Source organism: Terrapene carolina, unplaced genomic scaffold (genome assembly GCF_002925995.2).
Source record: "Terrapene carolina triunguis isolate 2854851 unplaced genomic scaffold, T_m_triunguis-2.0 Scaffold7767, whole genome shotgun sequence".
Lineage (NCBI taxonomy): Eukaryota > Metazoa > Chordata > Testudines > Emydidae > Terrapene > Terrapene triunguis.
Window position 1 is genome coordinate 1 of NW_020672118.1, and position 5,345 is coordinate 5,345.

The following is a 5,345-nucleotide window of genomic DNA, read 5'->3' on the forward strand; positions in this document are numbered from 1 at the left end:
CTGGTAACTCGCTCCCAGGGCGGGTCATTCAGCAGGAATTTTAGGTGTGCACAGAACACAGACAGGACTGGTTCCCATATGGTTACAGAACTGCAGTAAAGTGGAACAATTTTCAGCTTGTGTGATTGGAGGAAATCTGGATGCATATTATAAGACTGTCCTACATAAATGAGGAAAAGTTGAGGTGCCTTTATTATTCTTTTGTTCCACTCTTTCTTTCTATGGGGAATTTGCCAATGCAATGTCACTGTCTTCCTTTTAAACAAACAAACAAACAAAAGGCAATGGCTGTTGAAAATAGCAATTCCAGTCCTAAGAACCACTGGGAAGCATTTCTTGCTCAATTTTATCCTCCTTTTTCTATAGCAAGTTACAGTGGATCAGTATATTTGATTTGGGAGAAATGAAGTAACAGCCGCCCAAACTGAGCTTGAGCACTTCTGAATTTTGAGGTGTTCAAATCTGGAAGGCAGGTGCTGGGGAGGGGGGGCGGTGGGTCTGCAGGGGAGCACGGCAGCATGTATGCAGCAGCGTGTCTGGCGCTGCGCGAAGCCAGACATGCTGGCCTGAGTGGCACGGTAAGGGGGCTGGGGGGTTGGAGAAGGGGTAGGAGGTTCAGAGGGGCAGTCAGGGGCAGGGAGAAGGGGGGGTTAGATGGGTCAGAGGTTCGGGGGGGCAGTCGGGGGACAGGCAGCAGTTGGTTCTCAGCTCCCAGGCTGGATCCCTGCTGCCCCTGCAAATGGGCTGCCCCAAGCACGTGCTTGCTTTGCTGGTGCCTAGAGCCGCCCCTGCAGCCAGGGCTTTGTCAAGCCTGACCTTAAAAACCTCTAAGGAAGGAGATTCCACCACCTCCCTAGGTAACCCATTCCAGTGCTTCACCACCCTCCTAGTGAAACAGTGTTTCCTAATATCCAACCTAGACCTCCCCCACTGCAACTTGAGACCATTGCTCCTTGTTCTGTCATCCGGTATCACTGAGAACAGCCGAGCTCTATCCTCTTTGGAACCCCCATTTGGGTAGTTGAAAGCAGCTATCAAATCCCCCCTCATTCTTCTCTTCTGCAGACTAAACAATCCCAGTTCCCTCAGCCTCTCCTCATAAGTCATGTGCTCCAGCCCCCTAATCATTTTGTTGCCCTCCACTGGACTCTTTCCAATTTTTCCACATCCTTCTTGTAGTGTGGGGCCCAAAACTGGACACAGTACTCCAGATGAGGCCTCACCAATATCGAATAGATACACTAGAGGGTAGGGATCGGATACAGAGGGACCTAGACAAATTAGAGGATTGGGCCAAAAAAAACCTGATGAGGTTCAACAAGGACAAGTGCAGAGTCCTGCACTTAGGACGGAAGAATCCCATGCACTGCTACAGACTAGGGACCGAATGGCTAGGTAGCAGTTCTGCAGAAAAGGACTTAGGGGTCACAGTGGACGAGAAGCTGGATATGAGTCAACAGTGTGCTCTTGTTGCCAAGAAGGCTAACGGCATTTTGGGCTGTATAAGTAGGGGCATTGCCAGCAGATCGAGGGACGTGATCGTTCCCCTTTATTCGACATTGGTGAGGCCTCATCTGGAGTACTGTGTCCAGTTTTGGGCCCCACACTACAAGAAGGATGTGGAAAAATTGGAAAGAGTCCAGCGGAGGGCAACAAAAATGATTAGGGGTCTGGAGCACATGACTTATGAGGAGAGGCTGAGGGAACTGGGATTATTTAGTCTCCAGAAGAGAAGAATGAGGGGGGATTTGATAGCAGCCTTCAACTACCTGAAGGGGGGTTCCAAAGAGGATGGAGCTCGGCTGTTCTCAGTGGTGGCAGATGACAGAACAAGGAGCAATGGTCTCAAGTTGCAGTGGGGGAGGTCCAGGTTGGATATTAGGAAACACTATTTCACTAGGAGGGTGGTGAAGCACTGGAATGCGTTACCTAGGGAGGTGGTGGAGTCTCCTTCCTTGGAGGTTTTTAAGGCCCGGCTTGACAAAGCCCTGGCTGGGATGATTTAGTTGGGAATTGGTCCTGCTTTGAGCAGGGGGTTGGACTAGATGACCTCTTGAGGTCCCTTCCAACCCTGATATTCTATGATTCTATGAATAGAGGGGAAGGATCACGTCCCTCAATCTGCTGGCAATGCCCCTACTTATACAGCCCAAAATGCCGTTAACCTTCTTGTCAACAAGAGCACACTGTTGACTCATATCCAGCTTCTCGTCCACTGTAACCCCTAGGTCCTTTTCTGCAGAACTGCTGCCTAGCCACTCGGTCCCTAGTCTGTAACAGTGCATGGGATTCTTCCGTCCTAAGTGCAGGACTCTGCACTTGTCTTTGTTGAACCTCATCAGGTTTCTTTTGGCCCAATCCTCTAACTTGTCTAGATCCCTCTGTATCCTATCCCGACCCTCCAGCATATCTACCTCTCCCCCCAGTCTAGTGTCATCTGCAAACTTGCTGAGGGTGCAGTCCACGCCATTCTCCAGATCATTAATGAAGATGTTGAAGAAAACCGGCCCCAGGACCGACCCCTGGGGCACTCCACTTGAAACCGGCTGCCAGCTAGACATGGAGCCGTTGATCACTACCTGTTGAGCCCGACGATCTAGCCAGCTCTCTATCCACCTTACAGTCCATTCATCTGGCCCATACTTCTTTAACTTGCTGGCAAGAATTAAAAATTTTATTAAGATGATGTTAAAAAAAAATAGTGAACAGAGTTTGAGCATAGAAGTTTCTGGTTATCAGGGAATAACATACAGATTATCGAGGGTGCAAAGTTTGGTTTAAGATCGGGTGGCATAAGGAATACATCATCTGCAATATCCCCGATTGGGGATTAAAGGTTGATGGGTCAAAGTACAGACATTGAAATATGAGGGTATGAAGTTCATAGAGTGGCAATGTTCGGGTGTGGAGTATAATGAGTGGATATGATGATGAGGATGGATTGACCCTCATTAGGTGAGATTTAATGTTCAGGGAGTTTATGGTTCCAGTTCATATGATCCAACGGAGAAGGTCACTTGGTCCCTTTCTCGTAGTGGGAGAACGATGTCACTCTGGCTCACGCCTCCTGGTACTGTTGGTGGCCGGTGATGTGCTCGATGTAGATGTCCCTGGACCATCGGATGGTGTCTGAGACCATGAGGCGCCGCATGAGACGTGCGTAGCATCGACCGATCCCGCAGGTCCGCAGCACGCGCTCGTTGCAGGGGTCCCAGGTGCCCAGGGCTCCGACAATCAGGGCGTCCATCTGCACCTCATATGAACACTGGAAGGCCACTTGATGGTGATGCCTTTTGTGACCTGCCCCGTGAGGCTGAGTGCACAGGTGGGCAGCGCTGCTTGAAGCTGTTCCCGTGTCCCAGGGGAGCTGCAGCTCAGCGAACCCCAAGGCTCTGAGGGGAGCGACTTTGCAGCAGAGGCCGCCCAAGCAGCAGGTACCAGACCGGGTCGCATCCCGGCTGGCAGATCGCATGTCCGAGATGCCCTGTGACTTTGCATAGAGTGTGCATGTGGGCCGGGCTTCAGCCTCCTAACACAGCGGGGGGCAATTGTCCTCCCTGCGCCTGGGCCAGCGGGACTGTCTGGGGAGAGCAGCCCCCCCCCCAACCTCTGCCCCGCCGGGGAACGAGCAGGGGCAGCCCCGAGAAAAGCCTCCTGTGAGCGCCCACACCGGCTGGGAAATCTCATTTGCATACCCACAGCGCATTGCGCGCAGTGAAGCTAGTTCCCGGTCAAGACAGTGGTTTTGCTCCCAATGTCCCCAGTCCCAATGAGCAAACTCAGGATTTAAATTGGTTCAATTAAATTTCCTCTAAAAGTGAGAGGTTTAGCGGGCAGTCAATGTAGTCACCCTGAGGTGAGTAGCACACGCGGTTGCCCCGGCAGCGCCTCTGCAGGCTGGTATTTTTGTATACTGTGGTTTCTCTTTCAGCTTGTATAAATCTTTTGCCTTTTACTAAAGATTTCCGTGGAGAGGAACAGTTATGAGTTTCTACCCAATTTTTTGAGGCTTCACTTTGGTGAGGCTGTTCCCTGGTGTCAAAAAAAGCAGAGTTGTTGGTGGGTTTCATTACTTGAGGTGCTTTGGGAGGTTGAAGCTTGTTTTGCAAATAGAGCTTTCAGAGGTACTGTTTATAATACATTTAGAGGTCAATGTTTTCTTAGCAGCAACTATTTTGGGGTCTGTCACCTAGCTCAGTGGTTCCCAAAGTGGTGTTCACAAACCCCTGGGGGTTTTCCAGAAAAATGTCACTAATGGTGGCTAGAGGCCCCCAGGCACTGGACTCTATCAGGGACCCCATTGTAGGGCAGACAGTCTGAGCCCCAGGAAGAGCGGGGGCCGGGCAGTTGGGGCTGGTAGCACGAGCCCTGCCCCCGTCAGCGGGGGATCCGGCAGTGGTTCTGGACTTCCAAGAGCTATGCAGAGTAAAGCAAGCGCATCCATCACACTGAGGAAATTTAAACGTAAATCCCTGGAAATACTCATTTTTAGGAGGGGGTTCACAAGATTTCACAATTTAGTGAAAGGGGTTCGCGGGCTGTTACATTTTGGGAACCACTGACCTAGCTGTTTGGTTTCAATGCTTTTGGTATTTGTGATTTCCTAAGGCAAGGCTTGCATAGTGTAGAAAATAAATTTCAGATATATTTTCAGGTTTCATTTTTTTATGCATTATTTCATTCCCAAAGCAATTAATTCTTTCACCCCCATGATTTCCTGTAAGAAGGCCAGAGTGGGTCAGACCAATGGTCCATGTAGCCCAGTGGAGGTGTAGCAGGGTGCTGGTGCAAAGGCACCTAATTAGCCCCTGCTCAGCCAGCCCCAATCAGGGGAAATAGATTGGGGCTGGGGAGAAGCCTGGTGCCTGGTCTTTAGAATTGGCTGTACCTGTGGGTTCAAGGACTATAAAGGCTGGCTGGCTGGCCCCCAGAAGAAGGGGAATGGCTTGCTTGCCTGCCTGGGCTGAGTGCAGACTCTGTTTAGGAGAGGAGTTTATCAGGCCTGCAAGCTCTGTATATAGCATAACATTGGCAGTGGGAGAACATTGTGTATATAAAGCCATGGGTGCTGCAGAACTAGAAGCCTCTCTCAGCTTTATTAGGGCAGCCAGTGGGCCCCAGGAAGAGGGGCGGGCAGAGGACTTGTCACAGGAGGGTACAGAACAGGACAATTTGGAGTGACCCACCCTCATCTTCCACTCCGGGTCTCTGTGTAGTCAGAGATTTAGGGCTTGCCTCAAGCATGGGATTGCATCACTGACCAACCTCACTAATGACTCTTGACGGCCCTAGTTTCTATTGACTCATCTCATTCTCTGTGGAAGCCAGTTATACTTTTTGCCCTC

At 50.5% G+C, this 5,345-nt stretch overlaps 1 non-coding gene across 1 annotated transcript; it reads left to right on the forward strand.

Moving 5' to 3' along the window:
- The first annotated feature begins 3,910 nt into the window (after nt 1–3,910).
- Nucleotides 3,911–4,027, forward strand: LOC112121607. Its single transcript, XR_002909312.1, has one exon. It is a non-coding gene; the product is annotated as a U5 spliceosomal RNA (small nuclear RNA).
- The last annotated feature ends 1,318 nt before the right edge of the window (nt 4,028–5,345 follow it).